The following is a 22,434-nucleotide window of genomic DNA, read 5'->3' as shown; positions in this document are numbered from 1 at the left end:
CCTATGAACTACTAGGAGTAATTCCTTATCAGAAAGCCAGGTGTAACCCCTGTGTATTGCTAGGTCTGACTCAGAAAGCGAATATCTATCTATCTATATAGATATTTATGTATATATAGGCAAAAAAAGGGTGATTTGCATCTGCAAAGTCACGATCACGTCATCCTGTTGTTTGTCAATTGCCTTGAGCAGGCACCAGTAACGTCTCCTTCGTCCTAGCCCTGAGGATCTAAAAAGTGCCACATTCAAGGTTCTTACAGGGTTAAGAGAATGAGACCCATCATTGTTACTGGTGTTTGGTATATTGCGTATGCCACGGGGAGTTTGCCAGACCCAGCCATGTGGGCAGAGTGTGATTTGCATCTGCAAATTATAAGTAAAAAAAATTAACTCGAACAAAAACAAAATAGCCAGAATGCTATCATAGAGGGCAGGAACACTTGCCATCCATGCTGTAGAAAAAGAGTCCTGCGAGGACTTACCCATCCCAGTAGATAGAGCCAGAAATTAGTTATGAGCATTGCTGGGTGTGAGAAAAAAATCACACAGGGAAGGGAACAAAAGAATCAACAGTGCACACTGGACAAGTATAAATAAATCACTTAATCACTTCATTTAACTTCCCGTAAGTCGTCGATTTGCTCGAGCTGGCGCCAGTAACGTCTCCATGTGTCCCTGTCGTGTCCTAGTGTAGCCCAATGTCATCTGTTCGTGAGATGATAGGAAGAGATAGGAAGAGAGACTGGAGTGGCACAACTTTGTGAGAGATACACGTCCTCTATGGGATATCAGTAAACGGATGACCTGAGCCTAGATCAAATCCAGGTTTGTGTCCTCTCGCATGTGGCGTTGAATTCTCCCTGCTCTTCACAGGGTTCTAGGTTGGCCATGTCGTGTCTGTGTGTGTGACTAGGACTCAGAGGCAGAGGGTGAGCATTCCCAAGAAGGGGCCATGAAGATGCCATTATGAGCAGGAAGTGCTGGTAGAAGGAGCAGGAAGTGACATCACTCCCATGAGCTAGCAAAATAGAATTTGGAACCCTGTTCAAAAGGCACTCACCTTCTAGAAACGGCAGTTTGCTTGTTTCACGGGCTGGTGAAGGAGCGACACAGTGATGTTGTGCTGCTGGCGTCAATCCCCAGGCTGTGGCCAGAAGAGCCAGAAGGGGAGCATTGTGAAGAGATTTAGAGAGTGGGTGAGGAGCCACCGCAGACCTGTCCAACCTCTGCCCCAGAGGTCATCAAGAAGGGTAAAGCAGGAAAGGACACTCCGGGACATACCACAGATACCATGAGGCACTCCCAAACCCCTCCTCCTATTTTTGTGAATGTGTATGTGCCTGTTTTCTTGAGTATGTATATATGCGCATGTGTCTGCGTACATTTGTGTGGGAAGAGCTACCCTGAGAGTAGGCTGGGTGAAAGTCACACTTAGAGCCAGCCTTATGTCTGGGTTAGCGACTCTTGGATGGAGCCCTTTAGTCAAAATTGATCTTCACTTCAAAATGTATTTGGTTTGTGCCCTAAGGACCCCTGTACTGGTCTGCAGGGGTCTGAGGGCCAGTCAAGAGAACTGAGCAGTGGTGAGAACAGTACATAATGCTCAGCTTACAGCCTAAAGAGTCCTCAGGGAAACACAGAGAAAAGGTACTGGAAGTAGGTAGGACTCATTGCAAGGCCTGCTCAATATCTGCCCCAGAGGCCATCCTGGGTAAGTAACAGAAGGCAACACAGAGAGGACCGGCCAATCCAGGATAAAACACTGATGTGAGAGGGGCACTCTAGATCCCTCCCCAAGTGTGTGTGTGTGTGTGTGTGTGTGTGTGTGTGTGTGTGTGGGAGGTGTTTTTAGCTTGTCTGTGAGAGAGAGAGATTGAGGTCGGGGGGGGGGGGACAGGTTCCAGATAAGGGGCTACACTGGGTTGTAGGGTGGGCCAAAGTCACAAGCCAGAGACAGTCCTTTAAGTGGGTTGGCAATTATTGGATGGTGCCCTTCAGAAAAGACTGATCTACACTTCAAAATGTAAATCAGAGTTATCCTGGACTGACCCTTATAAGTCACCAGGGGTTTTGGGGACAGTCTGGGGACTGAGCAGTAATGATAATAGTATACAGTTGTGAATACTCATGTTCTGCTGCTCTGTCTCATCAGCGATACAGAGAGACAGAAGACGAGCTGATCACTGAGGACACCCAGTACCCATCCTTCGATGTTGGAGAGGTGTTGCCCGGCAATGAGGAGATCCGGCAGTGGTGCGGGGTAGTTTGGGTCAAGGAGAGGTATGCCAAACGTGGAGACCAAGTTGGCGAGGGAGAGCCTTCTCATGAGATGAGAGTATACCCACTGTACAATGCATTGATGGTGCATCGGGCACAAGATTCAGAGGACCTCCAGGAGGACGGTGAGAGACCAGGATGGGTGTGTCTGACCATATGCACATGAGGCTGGGAGGAGTTTACTACCAAATGGATCCCAGAATCTGTGATCCAGTGATCAGTCTCAGACCTCAGAGCTCGAATGGGTGGGAGGAGACATTCTGTAGTGGACTGTAAGCTTAACGCCCTGTAGGTTGTAGGATGGGATCTGACCTTGGGAAAGCATTTGAAAGAGGGCATACGGGTTATTTCCTTCAGTTCTCTCATATCCTGTTCCTTCTCTCCAAGTAGAACCGGCTCTTCCTCCTGCCCCTCAACCACCAAAGGAACCGGGTGGAAATGGAGAAGCCAGAGGAGGTGCCAAGCCTGTCCCTGGTGCACCATCTGTAAAAATGCATGCGGTGTTCTACAGCATCATCAGTGAAGACAGATGCCAGGTCATGGCACTGTCACATGTGCAGCCTCACTGGAACACTATTTAGGATTTGCAAGGTGGGCCCGTTGACACCTTATAGTGGGCCAGCAGCTCTGATCCCCATGTAGAGTACCAGCTGGATGGGACAGTCTCTGCAGACACTGTTCTAAGTGTTCTGGCTTATCTATGACCTCATTGTACTGTCTGATGTAGTTTATGAGTTTCGTCATTTATTTTTATTTTTCAATAAAATTTCTTTTTTATTGTGAATGGTATGGTCCCTGTGTATGAGTAGAACACTGGCAATGCTTTGAAATCATCACTCAGTATGTTTGAGAAACATTTTGGCATCCCTTAGTATCTTGTCTTTGAAGAACTATTGCCCACCCTCTCTCTGCTCAGCCTCAACAACTTGAGTTTAGCCATACAACATCACTGTCCTCCTTGGAACAAAGAAACAACATCATTCTAGGACAGTCTGACCTACTGTGTGTGAGTCTCATAGCAGATTGTTTGTGCCTCACCACAGAGCTTGTGTAACACTATAACCATAACCAAGGGATGAAGGGAATTAAACACTTAAACATCTGAAACCAAATGCCCAAGTTTTTGAATTGCAACACAGCACTTCCAAGTAGGCAAGACCAAGTTCAGACTCTTATCAGGCATGCTTCACTGCCCAGAAGACAGACTGATGGAAACACAACGTGAAGAGAGCGATCATCTGACCAGCAGAGGCTGAAAATGTGGCAAAAACATATTCCCAGGAGGGAACTCTCAGCCACAGCATGTGGTGGTGAGAAGTGTTGAGCATCAGCCCTGATGCTAGGACCCCAGGGCATGTTCTCAGACATACACCTCTTCCTCATAGGCAGTGGTGAGAGAGCTCTCTGAAGCAAGAGCAGCAGAAGGTTTGAGAAGGAGGGCCAAGTCTCACCAAGACCCAAGAGTCACTGCTTTTCATAGAACAGCTTCTCTATGGCGCAGGGATTGTGCCAGAAATTCCTCTGGTACTTTCTCAGGTTCTCTAGAATTGATGAAAGTCACCTGCTTTATTGCAGTTTAGCACTTACTAAGACTGAGATTTTGGGGACATTCATGTGAGACTGATGGAGCTGGGTGAGCTCCCATTTGACCCAGCAATATCACTCCTGGGCATATATCCCAGAGCGGCAAAAAAGTATAGTTGAAGTGTCATCTGCACATGTTTGTTCATTGCAGCACTGTTTACAATAGGCAGAATCTGGAAAAAATCTGAGTTCCCCAGAACAGATGACTTGTTAAAGAAATTTTGGCACATCTACACAATGGAGTAGTATGTAGCTGTTAGAAAAGATGAAGTCATGAAATTTACATGCAAATGTACTACATGGAAAATATCATGCTAAGCAAAATGACTCAGAAAGCGAGGGATAGACATAGAAAGATTGCATTTATCTATGGAACATAAAGTAACAAAATAAGAGATTAATACCCAAGAATAGATGAGATTAATATCAGGTGGCTTACTCCATGGCTTGGAGGCCAGCCACACATGGTAGGGGAAAAGGTAGCTCAAATAGAGAAGGGAGCACCAAATAGAGTGTTGGGAGGATCCTCTCAGGATGGGAGACGCATGCTGAAAGTAGACTATAGACTGAATATGATTGCCACTCAATGCCTCTTTTGAAACCACACCACGCAAAAGGAGAGATAGAACAAAAGGGAATGCCCTGCCACAGAGGCAGGGTGGGATGGGGATGGGGTGGGGGTGGGAGGGATACCGGGACATGTGGTGGTTGAAAATGGGCACTGGTAGAGGGATGGGTATTTGATGATTGTATAATTGAACCCCAAGCACAAAAAATTTCAGTCTACAACCATACCTCATGATGTTTCACTAACAAATATTAAAAATAAATAAATAAATGAATAAATTAAATAAACAAAAAGTTTTGCCAAGGGGAAAACCAAGGAGTTGAAGTTCTACCTCCTCACAACCTCAAGTCCTAAGGGTGTTGAGGACAGAGAAGAAAAATGGTGAACAAAGATTTACAAGTATCTAAGACTTACCTGGATGTGTCCTTCCATTTGTGAACTCGAGAAGATTAGTGAACTCAAAGAAGATAAATAAAAGATAAATAAAAATGATATGAAAAATGCCCTGTGTCACTTCTATCAGAAAAATGCAAATAAAAACATTGATATGATATGAAAAAAGGTTTTGTGCCAGTGACACTTGACTCTGGTGGAGGGTGTGGTGCAGGAAGTATTATGTATCAAACTACAAAAATAATGGTTTTGTTAATCATGATTCTTAAGATGTTTACAAAAAGTAGATATTGGCGGGTCAGAGCAATATCACAGTGGGTAGGATGTTTGCCTTGCATGCCGCTGACTCAGGTTCAGTCCCCAGCATCCTATATGGCAGCCCATATGGTCCCCCAAGAACTTCTATGATTAATTTCTAAGCACAGAGCAAGGAGTAATCCCTGTGCATTGCTGGGTCTGACCAAAAAGGCAAGTATATATATATATATATATATATATATATATATATGTATATATATATATACACATACATACATATATATATACACAAACATATGTGCAATAAATGGGTAATTTTTATCCACAAACTACAAATAACAAAATAATTAACTCTAAGAAAAATAAAATAGCCAGAGTGATACCATAGAGGTTCGGAACACTTGTCATGCATGCTGTAGACAGAGAGCCCTGCCACGACTTACCCATTCCAGTAGACAGAGCCAAAAATTAGCTGTGAGCATTGCTGGGTGGAACAAAAAACGACAACACCAAAAAAACAAAAACTAACACAAGGAAAGGAACAATCGAATCTAAAGTGCACACTGCATAAGTGTAGATAAGTATAACAGAACTTATCCAATAATGAAAGTTACATAACCATGATGTATACACAGGCAGTATGGACTTTATGAAAACTGCATTCTTGCTGTGCAAAGAAAGAAAGATAAAATTGTGAGGTGTTGTCTTATACACCTCTATGTGTGAGTATGTCTGCGTAAGTATTTGTTATAGCAAACTTGCTATAACAAAAATATTGTGTGAGAATATATCATTAATTTTAGGCCCCAAACTATTCTGAAGTCTTCCTTCATAAGGCAGTGACGAATAAGTGCCAATATGCTTTTCCCCAGAGTGCCCAATTCTTAGGGATTTCCAGAATTGTGGAGGTTGTGATCTGATCTAGTACATCAACCTGGGTCTACATATTGAGGACAACATAAGAGATTGAGGAAATACAGAAACCCAACTATGGCTTGCGTCCTTAATCACTGTTGCTCTGTTCTCTGACAATTACCCATGGAAGGAGAGGAGACCTCCTCTAACTCCTCTCTATAAGTTGGAGGATACACTGGGGGAAACGGAATATACAGAGGCCTGTGGCAATATTTTCTGCCCTTGAATCTCCGTCCAGTATTCACTGTGCTGCCAGTCCTGGAACGCCTTGAAGTTCTCTTGACAGAGGGCCGACTATGCCTTTCCAGGACTCAGCTTCTGACGCTCTCAGAGAATCAGAGCAACTGGTCATCATGACTGGATACAAGTAGGAAGAACTAAGATACAAGTCAGGATTCCTCATTAGAAGTCCAGACAGAGTTAGATGCCCTGGACCTCCACATTGCAGGAAAATAGACGCAAAATGAGAATCTGAGGCACCTTTCATGGTTCCTCCACACGTCCTAATTTCTTCAGACTTCTTGAGCCCCAGGACAATAACAATTTATTTCGTTTTCTTTTTTCTTTCTGGTCTCCCACTAGCCATAACTGAGGGAATGCAAGCAGGAAAAAACACTCATGGAGAGAACCAAAGAGAATGCTCTGCCACAGTGGCAGGGTGGGATGGGGGAATGGGGGGTGGGAGGGATACTGGGATCAGTGGTGGTGGAGATGGGCACTGGTGGAGAAATGACTATTCGATCATTGTATAACTGAAACTCAAGCACAAAATTTGTAAGTGGACTACATTACCTCATGGTGTTTCACTAAAAAAAATTATAATAAATAAATAAAATAGAAAATTTGCCACAAAAAACCCCATAACATGGTCGTTCTAGATTCCTCCACAATCCCACTGAAAATTGGTTTTTCCTTGATTTTTCAGGACATAATGAATTGCTGAATGTCAGGAGGGGATGGAGATTCTCTAATTATCCCCAGTTATTGTGTCCCAGCATGTTCCTTGAATGAGGGTTCTATGAGCCTGTCATCAGGATGGACTGATTGAAGAACCCATCTAGAATAAGACAAGAGAAGAGGAGGATGGAGTATCATCACTAGAATGAGATTTAAGAGGAAATCAGAATAGGTGTCTACGACTTGCCCAAATAATTAAGTGTGGCAGACACACAAGCATTTGACTGAGAAGGGGACTGATATTATCGGAGCGGAGGCGGGGGGCAAGAGACTGCAAAACATAGAAACTCATACAAACTGAACAACCTTTGGGAAGGAATGTGCATTTCTTTGGCTGGGATTTGCAAAAGACATTCTTTTCGAAGTATATCCACCCACTGTGAGAGCAATGTGTGTCTCAACTGTGTGAGGTGGTAGCAGGAGCTTGAAAACTGTGGCAAAAATGACCCACATAAAAAGGCAGCTTTGCACTTGATTCTAAAATAACTTAGGCATCAAAAAAAGTTAAGTCCACGTGAAACCATAGTGGAATTCAACCCTTATGTGCAGTATCAAAGGAACATTAAGATCATAAAGTTCCTGCATCCAGGGTAGATGCCGACATGTCTGCATGGTGCTCTGATGAATTAGTCTCTAGTGGAACCCTTCATCTGATTCTGTGCGATCTCGTAGAGGAAACTGCCCTCTGGGCTACTGACACAAGAGTATATGAAGGAATAACTTGAATCGTCCAAGTCCAGTTGCACTGCCATTGAGGGCAGTCAAACATTCATCAGAGTGGATGGATAGAGAAAGCACTTCTTTTGGATTGTGGCTGACACTTGGAAGATGGTGGTCTCAAAACCTTGAGATCCAGAGTCTCTCACGATTCCAAAATAAGATCCTATCAGAAGGATCCTGTAAGGCAAGTGTTGGAATATCCAGGAAACAATAATCAAACCATGAGTGGGCACTCATGGTCGGCAACTACACCACCTCCGCTTTGCTGATGACATTGTTCTAATAACACCAAACATCAGCCAAGCGACACAAATGCTGGCCGACTTGGAGCGTGATTGTGGAACGGTAGGACTACAGCTGAATCTTACAAAGACAATGTTCTTGAGAAACAGCCTTGTTCCTGATGCCGCATTCAGTCTCAATGGAACGACCATCTCCGAATGCAAGAGCTATATGTACCTAGGTCGAGAAGTCAACATGACAAATGACCTGGCACCCGAGCTGCGCAGGAGGAAGAGAGCGGCTTGGAAGGGCCTTCAAGAACGTCGAAGAAATAGCTAAGAGGATGAAGAACCTCCGGCTCTGGGCACATCTCTTTGATTCCACTGTTCTTCCTGCATTAACATATGCCTCAGTGACCTGGGCCCTACGCAAACAGGATGAGAACGCTATTCAGGTCTGCCAAAGGAGAATTGAAAGAGCTATGCTTGGAATATCACGTTTCACTCCAATGAGAGAAAAAATCCGGAGTTCCGACATCCATCGCAGATCAAGAATCAGGAACGCTGTCTCATTTGCCAAGGTGTCAAAAATCAGATGGGCTGGTCACGTAATGAGATTTAAAGACGCCCACTGGACCCGAGCTGTTACCGACTGGATTCCATGGGATGTCAAAAGACCGCGTGGCCGCCCACCTACCCCATGGTCAGACTTCTTCATCAAGATCCTGAACGATCGGTTTGAGGCTCTTCATGTTCACAGATCAAACAGACGCCATTGCGCTACACTGGCACGCGACAGGGACAAATGGAGAAGTTACTAGCGCCCACTCAAGCAAATGGAAGACTAACTGGAAGTCAAGTGATCAAGTCAAGTAGTTAAAAGAGATAGGAAGAGAGACTGGAGTGGCACAACTTTGTGAGAGATACATGTCCTCTATGGGATATCAGCAAACGGATGACCTGAGCCTAGATCAAATCCAGGTTTGTGTCCTCTCGCATGTGGCGTTGAATTCTCCCTGCTCTTCACAGGGTTCTAGGTTGGCTATGTAGTGTCTGTGTGTGTGACTAGGACTCAGAGGCAGAGGGTGAGCATTCCCAAGAAGGGGCCATGAAGATGCCATTATGAGCAGGAAGTGCTGGTAGAAGGAGCAGGAAGTGACATCACTCCCATGAGCTAGCAAAATAGAATTTGGAACCCTGTTCAAAAGGCACTCACCTTCTAGAAACGGCAGTTTGCTTGTTTCACGGGCTGGTGAAGGAGCGACACAGCGATGTTGTGCTGCTGGCGTCAATCCCCAGGCTGTGGCCAGAAGAGCCAGAAGGGGAGCATTGTGAAGAGATTTAGAGAGTGGGTGAGGAGCCACCGCAGACCTGTGCAAACTCTGCCCCAGAGGTCATCAAGAAGGGTAAGGCAGGAAAGGACAGTCCGGGACAAACCACAGATACCATGAGGCACTCCCAAACCCCTCCTCCTATTTTTGTGAATGTGTATGTGCCTGTTTTCTTGAGTATGTATATATGCGCATGTGTCTGTGTACATTTGTGTGGGAAGAGCTACCCTGATAGTAGGCTGGGTGAAAGTCACACTTAGAGCCAGCCTTATGTCTGGGTTAGCGACTCTTGGATGGAGCCCTTTAGTCAAAATTGATCTTCACTTCAAAATGTATTTGGTTTGTGCCCTAAGGACCCCTGTACTGGTCTGCAGGGGTCTGAGGGCCAGTCAAGAGAAATGAGCAGTGGTGATAACAGTGCATAATGCTCAGCTTACAGCCTAAAGAGTCCTCAGGGAAACACAGAGAAAAGGTACTGGAAGTAGGTAGGACTCATTGCAAGGCCTGCTCAACATCTGCCCCAGAGGCCATCCTGGGTAAGTAACAGAAGGCAACACAGAGAGGACCGGCCAATCCAGGATAAAACACTGATGTGAGAGGGGCACACTAGATCCCTCCCCAAGTGTGTGTGTGTGTGTGTGTGTGTGTGTGTGTGTGTGTGTGTGTGTGTGGGAGGTGTTTTTAGCTTGTCTGTGAGAGAGAGAGATTGAGGTCGGGGGGTGGGGGACAGGTTCCAGATAATGGGCTACACTGGGTTGTAGGGTGGGCCAAAGTCACAAGCCAGAGACAGTCCTTTAAGTGGGTTGGCAATTATTGGATGGTGCCCTTCAGAAAAGACTGATCTACACTTCAAAATGTAAATCAGAGTTATCCTGGACTGACCCTTATAAGTCACCAGGGGTTTTGGGGACAGTCCTGGGGACTGAGCAGTAATGATAATAGTATACAGTTGTGAATACTCATGTTCTGCTGCTCTGTCTCATCAGCGATACAGAGAGACAGAAGACGAGCTGAACACTGAGGACACCCAGTACCCATCCTTCGATGTTGGAGAGGTGTTGCCCGGCAATGAGGAGATCCGGCAGTGGTGCGGGGTAGTTTGGGTCAAGGAGAGGTATGCCAAACGTGGAGACCAAGTTGGCGAGGGAGAGCCTTCTCATGAGATGAGAGTATACCCACTGTACAATGCATTGATGGTGCATCGGGCACAAGATTCAGAGGACCTCCAGGAGGACTGTGAGAGACCACATGGGTGTATCTGACCATATGCACATGAGGCTGGGAGGAGTTTACTACCAAAGGGATCCCAGAATCTGTGATCCAGTGATCAGTCTCAGGCCTCCGAGCTCGAATGGGTGGGAGGAGACATTCTGTAGTGGACTGTAAGCTTAACGCCCTGTAGGTTGTAGGATGGGATCTGACCTTGGGAAAGCATTTGAAAGAGGGCATACGGGTTATTTCCTTCAGTTCTCTCATATCCTGTTCCTTCTCTCCAAGTAGAACCGGCTCTTCCTCCTGCCCCTCAACCACCAAAGGAACCGGGTGGAAACGGAGAAGCCAGAGGAGGTGCCAAGCCTGTCGCTGGTTCACCATCTGTAAAAATGCATGCGGTGTCCTAAAGCATCATCAGTGAAGACAGATGCCAGGTCATGGCACTGTCACATGTGCAGCCTCACTGGAACACTATTTAGGTTTTGCAAGGTGGGCCCATTGACACCTTATAGTGGGCCAGCAGCTCTGATCCCCATCTAGAGCACCAGCTGGACGGGGCAGTCTCTGCAGACACTGTTCTGAGTGTTCTGGCTTATCTATGACCTTATTGTACTGTCTGATGTAGTTTATGAGTTTCGTCATTTATTTTTATTTTTCAATAAAATTTCTTTTTTATTGTGAATGGTATGGTCCCTGTGTATGAGTAGAACACTGGCAATGCTTTGAAATCATCACTCAGTATGTTTGAGAAACATTATGGCATACCTTAGTATCTTGTCTTTGAAGAACTCTTGCCCACCCTCTCTCTCCCAGTCCCTAAAACCAGCTGTCTGTTTTGGTTGCCTGTCTCCTCACCTATTCTTTATCCCTACCAGCTATGGTAACACAGAATGGATAACTGTGGTGTCTCACACAGGTATTAGTTTGAACTTGAGATTTGGGGGTTGCCATTTGTTTTTTAAATATACCTCAAATGAAAAGACCTAGATGGTGCTGGTATATGTCAATGTGAAATTTTTCTAATGAAACGTATAATATTTATAGCACACATAGATTCTAGCATGATACTAGAGCCAGAAGCATCAAACTGGCTCATTAAGGGCACATTGAAAATCAAAAGAAAGTCAATTGAGAAGGCAATGTGAAACTGGAGTTATCCTGACAACCCATGGGTTGTATCCCACCTTCCTCACCCTATGCAAACTCAAGATAGAGAAAGGGGCCAATGGGCAGGATACTCAGTGTCGATAAGTCTAACTTTAAGAAGAGAAAACAACTTTCCTCTTCTCAGCGTCAACAACTTGAGTTTAGCCATACAACATCACTGTCCTCCTTGGAACAAAGAAACAACATCATTCTAGGACAGTCTGACCTACTGTGTGTGAGTCTCATAGCAGATTGTTTGTGCCTCACCACAGAGCTTGTGTAACACTAAAACCATAACCAAGGGATGAAGGGAATTAAACACTTAAACATCTGAAACCAAATGCCCAAATTTTTGAATTGCAACACAGCACTTCCAAGTAGGCAAGACCAGGTTCAGACTCTTATCAGGCATGCTTCACTGCCCAAGAAGACAGACTGATGGAAACACAACGTGAAGAGAGCGATCATCTGACCAGCAGAGGCTGAAAATGTGGCAAAAACAAATTCCCAGGAGGGAACTCTCAGCCACAGCATGTGGTGGTGAGAAGTGTTGAGCATCAGCCCTGATGCTAGGACCCCAGGGCATGTCCTCAGACATACACCTCTTCCTCATAGGCAGTGGTGAGAGAGCTCTCTGAAGCAAGAGCAGCAGAAGGTTTGAGAAGGAGGGCCAAGTCTCACCAAGACCCAAGAGTCACTGCTTTTCATAGAACAGCTTCTCTATGGCGCAGGGATTGTGCCAGAAATTCCTCTGGTACTTTCTCAAGTTCTCTAGAATTGATGAAAGTCAGCTGCTTTATTGCAGTTTAGCACTTCCTAAGACTGAGATTTTGGGGACATTCATGTGAGACTGATGGAGCTGGGTGAGCTCCCATTTGAGCCAGCAATATCACTCCTGGGCATATATCCCAGAGCGGCAAAAAAGTATAGTTGAAGTGTCATCTGCACTTGTTTGTTCATTGCAGCACTGTTTACAATAGGCAGAATCTGGAAAAAATCTGAGTGCCCCAGAACAGATGACTGGTTAAAGAAATTTTGGCACATCTACACAATGGAGTAGTATGTAGCTGTTAGAAAAGATGAAGTCATGAAATTTTACATGCAAATGGTACTACATGGAAAATATCATGCTAAGCAAAATGAGTCAGAAAGAGAGGGATAGACATAGAAAGATTGCATTTATCTATGGAACATAAAGTAACAAAATAAGAGATTAATACCCAAGAATACATGAGATTAGTATCAGGTGGCTTACTCCATGGCTTGGAGGCCAGCCACACATGGTAGGGGAAAAGGTAGCTCAAATAGAGAAGTGAGCACCGAATAGAGTGTTGGGAGGATCCTCTCAGGATGGGAGAAGCATGCTGAAAGTAGACTATAGACTGAACATGATTGCCACTCAATGCCTCTTTTGAAACTACACCACCCAAAAGGAGAGATAGAACAAAAGGGAATGCCCTGCCACAGAGGCAGGGTGGGATGTGGATGGGATGGGGGTGGGAGCGATACCGGGACATGTGGTGGTTGAAAATGGGCACTGGTGGAGGGATGGGTATTTGATCATTGTATAATTGAACCCCAAGCACAAAAAAATTCAGTCTACAACCATACCTCATGGTGTTTCACTAACAAATATTAAAAATAAATAAATAAATGAATAAATTCAACAAACAAAAAGTTTTGCCAAGGGGAAAACCAAGGAGTTGAAGGTCATCCTCCTCACAACCTCAAGTCCTAAGGGTGTTGAGGACAGAGAAGAAAAATGGTGAACAAAGATTTACAAGTATCTAAGACTTACCTGGATGTGTCCTTCCATTAGTGAACTCCAGAAGATTAGTGAACTCAAAGAAGATAAATAAAAGATAAATAAGGAAGGGAACAATCGAATCTAAAGTGCACACTGCATATGTGTAGATAAGTATAACATAACTTATCCATTAATGAAAGTTACATAATGAAAGTTACATAACCATGATGTATACACAGGCAATATGGACTTTATGAAAACTGCATTCTTGCTGTGCAAAGAAAGAAAGATAAAATTGTGGGGTGTTGTCTTATACACCTCTAAGTGTGAGTATGTCTGCGTAAGTATTTGTTATAGCAAATTTGTGTTCAGTATGCCAAACACAGTAACAAGGACTCTCATAATGGAGACGTTACTGGGCCTTCTCGAGCAAATCATTGAATAGTGGGAGTACAGTGTTACGGTGCTACCAGTAAAACTAGCACACATCATTAAGAGCAAATATAATAGTGTTTGCATTGATGTGGGGGAAAATCGACACTCATTCATTGCTAGTGGTTCATCTTTTCTATAAATCTAAATGAACACACCAAAGAAAAACTAAGAATTCAGTTCTTACATAGTCCTTCAATTCTGATTCTTGACACCGATCATCCCAAGTGCCCAAAATCTCTATTCATAAAAGACATTTATCTTCCTGTGATTATAGCAGCACAATTCACAATAGCTAAATTATTAATTATCTGTCTCTACATATGTACTGATATATATGTAGAGAGATGCTTCTTTGTATATGTATAATACATATATCTATTGTGTGTGTGTGTGTGTACACATGGAATAGTGTTCGGCTGAAAACAAAATCGATGGAATCATGTAATTTGCATGTTCTGGACAGAATCATGCTGAGTGAAGCTAGTCAGGAAGAAACGTACTATCACAGAATGATCTCTCTTACTTGTGATATGTCCAAAAATGCCTAAAGGCAACAATATCTATGGACTTCAGTAGGAATCTATTGTAGGAAGGCGATTTAGGTGAACATTCTGGTGAAGGGTATGATATGTTATGTGCATGAAAGCCTTTCAGTGACAGTAATATTAATCATGGTTATTGAAATAAATTATTTTTATGATGTGTTTATCAAGGAGACAGGATGGGGTTTGGAAGGAATCTGGAGTCATTGGTGGAAAGATGTGAGCACTGAAGCTGTGAATGGAGTTGGTACATTATACATCAGAAACTATTGTTAGCAACTTTGTAACTCGTAATAAAATAGATTTCATTTAAGGTAAAAATAAAGCTTCTATATACAGTTCTTTATATACTTTTTTGAGGAAATAAAAGATAGAATATTATTTACATTCTCAAGAGAACATGCAATGAATTTTCCAGATGGACTGGATACATTATTATTTCATTTTTTCCTATTTTACACAAACCTAGGTAGCCCTAGGAGAAGATGCCGTGCATATAGACATGTGGACTGAAAGAGGGTCACATATTTCTCCAAGGTATCATCATTGCTAAGGATAGCATAGGGCTAAACTCAGCTCTGTGTGCTCACACCAGAGGCCTTGGCTGCCACCAAGTAGCACAAGTTATGAGGCTGTTGTGTGTCAACAAGACACGCAGGTACAGGTAAGCATCCCGGTGTAGAGACACCCATGGAGATTTCTCTGATGTGGAGAAAGCTCACGTATAAGTACCTCAGAAAGTGACCTCATATGCCTGGGAGGAATAAAATAATAGCATGAGACCTTGGAATTTTGGTACCCATATTTTAGAAACACCCCTATACCTAGATCTTATACCTGGAGATGCACTTCAAGAAAAATATGCAATGCTAAAATTAGTCTATGGTCCAAACATGATTGCCACTCAATGCCTCTCTTGCATTACCCAAAAGAAGAGAGAGAACAGGAGGGAATACCCTGCCACAGAAAAAGGGTGGCACGGGGGGGATGGGCGGTGGGGGGAATGCTGGGACCCGTGGTGGTGGATGATGGGCACTGGTCGAAGGATGGGTGCTTGATCGTTGTATGGCCGAAACCCAAGCACAAAATTTGTAAGTGTATAACTGTACCTCATGGTGTTTCACTAATAAAAAAAGAAAAAAGAAAGAAAAAAAAGAAAAATATTCAATCCTTTTCCATATCTCCAGGCTAAGTCCATAGGAAGGCCACAGAAAGAGCAAATTCAAATTAGAAACTGGGTGGGGAAACATTTCAGGAGACTCTGCTGACATTTATGGAAGAAGAAAAAGGTATTGTAGAATGCCTCAGGAAAGTTTGTCCAGTCAGGGGCAAAATTAAGTCATCAACTCATGATCAAGTTAGCATCTTGCTCATGTGATTGTAAACAGGTGTGTACATGTTTCCATGGGTATTGGAATGTGTTTGATGGGGGAATCCTGAGAGATTTATTTGGGCTTTCTTTTTTTCTCTATATACATAGTAAGTTGTCAATCACTTTCTAGGTTTCCAAATAAATATAGATATTCGTTTCATTGACTCACTGTATTATTTTCATTTCTAGAAAATCTGTGGGATTCTATATGTCTACTGGTCCTATCACTTCTGATTTCCCATACAGTCATCTAATTTTGGTTTATTGTCTGTTTATTATCAGAGGTATTGTTTAAGATCCGAACCTAACTTCTGTTCAGTTTATCTATCTAATCACCAAAGTGTGGTGTTAAAACTTCCCATCACAATCATCTTGCTGTAAATTTTATCTTTAGACCTTTTATCATTTCTTAAAAAATTAGATTTACTATCTTTTTAGCATATATATTGACAAAGTTAAGTCCCTTAAACTTCTGCTTTCTTAACTAGCATATAATCTCCTATTCTCTCTAATATTGCTTTTTTTCAGGTGGAATACTATGTGATCTATAAAGTATTCTCAAAATCCAAAGCAGAGAAAATTCAGTGAACCCCATGAAAAAGCAGGGTGAGGATGTGAACAGAGATTTTTCCAAAGAAGACATATAGATGGCCATCAGGCATATGAAAAAATGTTAATCATCACTTAGGTTTAAGGAAATGCAAAGTGAAAATATTGAGATACAATCTCACAATAGTGAAATAGCACATATCAGAAAGTCTGGAAACACCGTTGTTGGTAGGGCTGTGGTTCCAAAGAAACCTTCATCCACTTTTGGTAAGATTGGTTGAGCCTCTTCTGGCAAGATACAGAGATCTCAACGAAAAAAATAAAAACTAACAAAAAAAGAACAAAAAAAGAAAGAATAATGTTACTGTTTGACCCAGCAATACCACTGTGCTTGACATCTAACACCAGAACACAAAAACAGAATATAAATGAATTAGTCCACACCTACCTTAATCGCAGTGCTTAGTTTAATAGCTAAGATAGCTAAGATATGTAAACAAAACAAAAGTCAACTCTGAGTGACTGATTCAAGGAGTTTCAATATACATCCAAAATAGAATATTATGCAACCCTAACAAAGAATAAAACCATGCAGTTTGCACCAATATAGACATAACCAAAGGATATAGTGCTAAATGAGGTCTCTCCAAAGAAAAGATCTTGTGTGTGTTTGTGTTTGTGTGTGTGTATGTGTAACTTAAAGACATACATCAAGGTAGCAACAAAGGGCCAATGACAAGACAAAGAGAGACCTGATCCACATGACTGAGTTTGGGAAAGGGTGCCAAAAGGGAGTGGAATAAGGTGGTTATATTGATAATGAATGTGACATAGGAATGATGTGCACAGGAAACCATTATGAACATTACTGTTGTTCACAGGGCATTAAAAAATGTTTAAAACTTAATGAATACCAGGAGGAAAAATCATGACAAATTTTAAAGACATCGATCAAATGCTCCTGAAAGTTTTATAGGGAAATAATTCCCCCACTGCAAAGAGCCAAACGCAACCTAGGAAAAAATATCATAGGCCTCTTTCCCCCCGCCAAATTTCAAATTATACTAGAATGCTACAGTAATCAAAACAGTGTCGTACTGAAACAAGAACCGTATCTCTGAGCAAGAGAACATGATATAGGTCCAGGGACAGATCCTCAGCTATATGGACAGTGAATCTTCTTCATGGAAGAGAAGAAAGCCTTTTCACAAATGGTTATCAAAAAATCTGGTTGCTCTCATGCACAAAAAACATTAAGACCATAATGACTTTCTAACACTATGTACAAAGGTCCAATCAAAATAGATTAAAAACCTCAAAATATTATTGAATTTTTAAACTATGCTGAGAAGAGCAGTAGAGTACGGCATTGAATCTAGAGGTATCTTGAATCTTCAGTGATTCAATGTCATTGGCCAAGCTAATGGAATACAAAATAAACAAAGGAGACTACATCAAACTAAGAAGATGCTGGACTTCAAAAGAAACAATAAGCAGAATAAAGATATATCACACAAAAAATGTATCCATGAATCATCTCACAAATTGTTAATATTGAAGATATGTAAAACACTGTCAGAACTATCACTCAAAAAAATGTATCCAGGAATCACTGATAAATAATTAATATTGAAGATATGTAAAACACTGTCAGAACTTTATAAGAATCAAACAATCAAGATCATCAAAATTAAACTATTGTGAGAACAGATGAACAGTAATGTTTTTCAAGGAAGAAAAATAAAGATAAACAAAAAAGTATATGAACAAATGCCCTGCAGCACTTCTATCAGGAAAATGTAAACAAAAACAAAAAACAGGTAACAAAACAACATTTTGTACCAGGGACACAAGCACAGATCACAAATAACAAAATCAACCAGTGTTGGTGAAGATGGGGAAAACAAGACCTTCATTGACTGTTGGAGGTAATGTCAACTTGTCTAGCCGGGTTGGAAAACTATATGAACTCTTCTCAAAGAAAAACAAGACACTGGGACAATGGTTGCAGTCAATGGACTCTGGTAGATGGTGTGGTACAGAAAGTTTTATGTATGAAACATAAAAAATAATGGTTTTGTTAATCATGGTGCTTAAAACATTTATAAAAAGAAGATATTGGAAAGTCAGAGAAATAGCACAGTGGGTAGGGTGTTTGGTTTGCATGTGGCTGACCCAGGTTCACTCTCCGTCTTCCCATATCATCCCCTAAGCACTGCTAGAAGTAATTCCTGTTCAAAGAGCCAGGAGTAACACCTGAGCATCGCTGGGTGTGAACCAAAAACAAATATCTATATCTATATAGGAAATAATTGGGTTATTTGCATCTGCAAAGTATAAGTAAAAAACACTGGAGTGTGCTCGCTCCTCCTTCCTGAGGAATGCTTGTAGAGCTATAAACTTTCCTCTTAACACAGCCTTTGCTGTGTCCCATAAGTTTTGGTAACTCGTGTTCTCATTTTCATTCGTTTCTAGGAATCTTTTGATTTCCTCTTTGATTTCCTGTCTAATCCACTCGTTGTTCAATAGTGCACTGTTTAATTTCCAGGTGTTTGATTTAGTTTTCTGTTTTTGTGTGTGATTTACTTCTAATTTCAGCGCATTATGGTCTGAGAAGATTGTTGATACAATCTCTACCTTCTTAATTTTATGGAGGCATGTTTTGTGGCTCAGCATGTGGTCTATCTTGGAGAATGTTCCATGTACGCTTGAGAAGAATGTGTATTCAGCTTTTTGTGGATGAAGTGTCCTGTATATATCTACTAAGTCCCTTTCTTCCATTGTTTCCCTCAAATGAAGTATGTCCTTGCTAAGCTTGAGTCTGGTTGATCTATCAAGAGGTGACAAAGCAGTGTTGAAGTCTCCCACTAGTATTGTGTTGCTATTGATGTCTTTTTCCAAATCTATGAGTAGTTGTTTTAAGTACTTTGCTGGTCTCTCATTAGGTGCATATACATTTATTATTGTAAGTTCTTCCTGTTGTACAGATCCTCTGATCAATAAGTAATGGCCTTCACTGTCTCTTATGACCTTCCTCACTCTGAAATCAATGTGGTCTGATATAAGGATGGCTACCCCAGCTTTTTTATGGGAAATGAAAAGGGGGTCATTACAACAGAAACCACAGAAATTCAGAGGATCCTCAGGGAGTACTTTGAGAAGCTTTATGCCACGGAACATCAAAACCTCGAGGAAATGGTTAAATTCCTAGACTCCTACAGACTCCCATGGCTGAACCAAGAAGACCTGGAATACCTGAACAGACCTATCACCATCAAGGAAATTGAAATGGTAATAAAAAGTCTCCCCAAGCACAAAAGTCCTGGCCCGGATGGATTCACTAGTGAATTCTTCCAAATCTTTAAAGAGGACTTACTCCCAATACTCTTTAAGCTTTTCCACGAAATTGAAATATCAAAAACACTTCCAAACAGTTTCTACGAAGCAAATATCACACTGATACCAAAAGCAGACAGAGATACCACAAAGAAAGAGAATTACAGGCCGATATCCCTGATGAACACAGATGCAAAGATCCTCAACAAACTACTAGCAAATAGAATCCAACTACTCATCAAAAAGATCATACACCATGACCAAGTAGGATTCATCCCAGGGATGCAAGGATGGTTCAACATTCGGAAATCAATCAACATAATCCACCATATCAACAAAAGAAAAGATAAAAAGCATATGATCATATAAATAGATGCAGAGAAAGCATTTGATAAGATCCAGCACCCCTTTATGATGAAAACCCTAGCCAAAATGGGTATAGAGGGGACCTTCCTCAACATAATTAAAGCCATCTACCACAAGCCTACAGCAAGCATCATCCTCAATGGGGAAAAACTGAGAGCCTTCCCTCTAAGATCAGGGACGAGACAGGGATGCCCACTCTCTCCACTGCTGTTCAATATAGTACTGGAAGTACTTGCAATAGCGATTAGGCAGGAAAAAGATATTAAGGGCATACAGGTAGGAAAGGAAGAAATCAAGCTCTCACTATTCGCAGATGATATGATACTCTACTTAGAGAACCCAATAACTTCCACCAAAAAACTCTTAGAAACAATAGACTCGTATAGTAAAGTTGCAGGTTATAAAATCAATACCCAAAAGTCCATGGCTTTCCTATATGCAAACAGTGAGAGAGAAGAAAGCAACATGAAAAAAACAATCCCATTCACAATTGTGCCCCAGAAAATCAAGTACCTAGGAATCAGCTTAACTAAGGAAGTAAAGGACCTGTACAAAGAAAACTACAAAACGCTACTTCAGGAAATAAAAGAGGACATGAGGAAATGGAAAGATATCCCCTGCTCATGGGTCGGGAGACTTAACATTGTCAAAATGGCAATACTACCGAAAGCATTGTATAAATTCAATGCAATCCCTATAAGGATACCCATGACATTCTTCAAAGAAATGGAGCAAACACTCTTGAAATTTATATGGAACAATAAGCCCCCACGAATAGCTAAAGCAATTCTTGGGAAAAAGAAAATGGGAGGAATCAACCTCCCGAACTTCAAACTGTACTACAAAGCAGTAATAATTAAAACAGCATGGTACTGGAACAAAGGCAGAACTGCAGACCAATGGAACAGGGTTGAATACACTGACATCTCTCCTCAATCATATGCTCATCTAATCTTTGATAAAGGTGCAAGTAATGTGAAGTGGAGTAAGGAAAGCCTCTTTAATAAATTGTGTTGGCATCACTGGACGGCTACATGCAAAAAAATAGGCTCAGAACTCTGCCTAACACCATGTACAAAAGTAAGATCAAAATGGATTAAAGACCTCAACATCAGACCAGAAACCATAAGGTACATTGAAGATAAAGTTGGCAAAACCCTCCATGACATTGAAGCTAATGGTATCTTCAAAGATGCCACGCCACTGGCCAAGCAAGTGAAAACAGAGATAGACAAATGGGACTATCTTAAACTAAGAAGCTTCTGCACCTCCAAAGAAACAGTGACCAAAATACAAAGACAGTCTACAGAATGGGAAAGGATATTCACCGAATACACATCTGACAAGGGGTTGATATCCAGGATATACAAAATACTGGTTAAACTCCACAAGAAGAAAACATCCAACCCCATCCAAAAATGGGGCAATGAAATGAACAGAAACTTTCTCAAAGAAGAAATCCGAATGGCAAAAAAGCACATGAGAAAATGCTCTACATCATTAATCATCAGGGAGATGCAGATCAAAATCACAATGAGATACCATCTCACACCTCAGAGACTGGCCCACATTCAAAAGAACAAAAGCAACCGATGCTGGCGTGGTTGTGGCGAGAAAGGGACACTCCTTCACTGTTGGTGGGAATGTCCACTGGTTCAGCCCTTCTGGAAAACAGTATGGACGATTCTCAAAAAATTAGAAATTGAGCTCCCATTTGACCCAGCAATACCACTCCTGGGAATATATCCCAGAGAGGCAAAAATGTATAGTCGAAGTGACATCTGCACTTGTTTGTTCATTGCAGCCCTCTTTACAATAGCCAGAAACTGGAAGAAACCTGAATGCCCAAGAACAGATGACTGGTTAAAGAAACTTTGGTACATCTACACAATGGAGTACTATGTAGCTCTTAGAAAAGATGAAGTCATGAAATTTACATACAAGTGGTACAATATGGAAAGTATCATGCTAAGCCAAATGAGTCAGAAAGAGAGGTATAGACATAGAAAGATTGCATTCATCTGGGGGATATAAAGTAACAAAGTATGAGATTAATACCCAAGAATAGCTGAGATCAGCACCAGGAGGATTACTCCATAACTTAGAGGCCAGCCGGGTATCCTAGAGGAAAGGGCTATTCAGATAGAGAAGGGAGCACCAAATAAAGGATGTTTGGAGGATCCTCCCAGGAGGGGAGATGCATGTCGAAAGTAGACTATGGACTGAACATGTTTGCCACTCAATGCCTCTTTTGCAGACCACAACACCCAAAAGGAGAGAGAGAACACAGGGGATTGCCCTGCCACAGAGACGGGGGGATGGGGGGATGGGGGTGGGAGGGATATTATCCATGGTGGTGGAAAATGGGCACTGGTGGAGGGATGGGTATCTGATCATTGTATAATTGAAACCAAAGCACAAAAAATTGTAAATCTACAACTTTAAAAAAAATAAAATAAAATAAAGGGGAAAAAACAACAACAACAACAAAAAAAAAAAAACACT

The sequence above is a fragment of the Sorex fumeus genome, unplaced genomic scaffold (assembly GCF_029834395.1).
Source record: "Sorex fumeus unplaced genomic scaffold, SorFum_2.1 ptg000044l, whole genome shotgun sequence".
Classification (NCBI taxonomy): Eukaryota; Metazoa; Chordata; class Mammalia; order Eulipotyphla; family Soricidae; genus Sorex; species Sorex fumeus.
Note: the sequence above shows the minus strand (reverse complement) of the source record.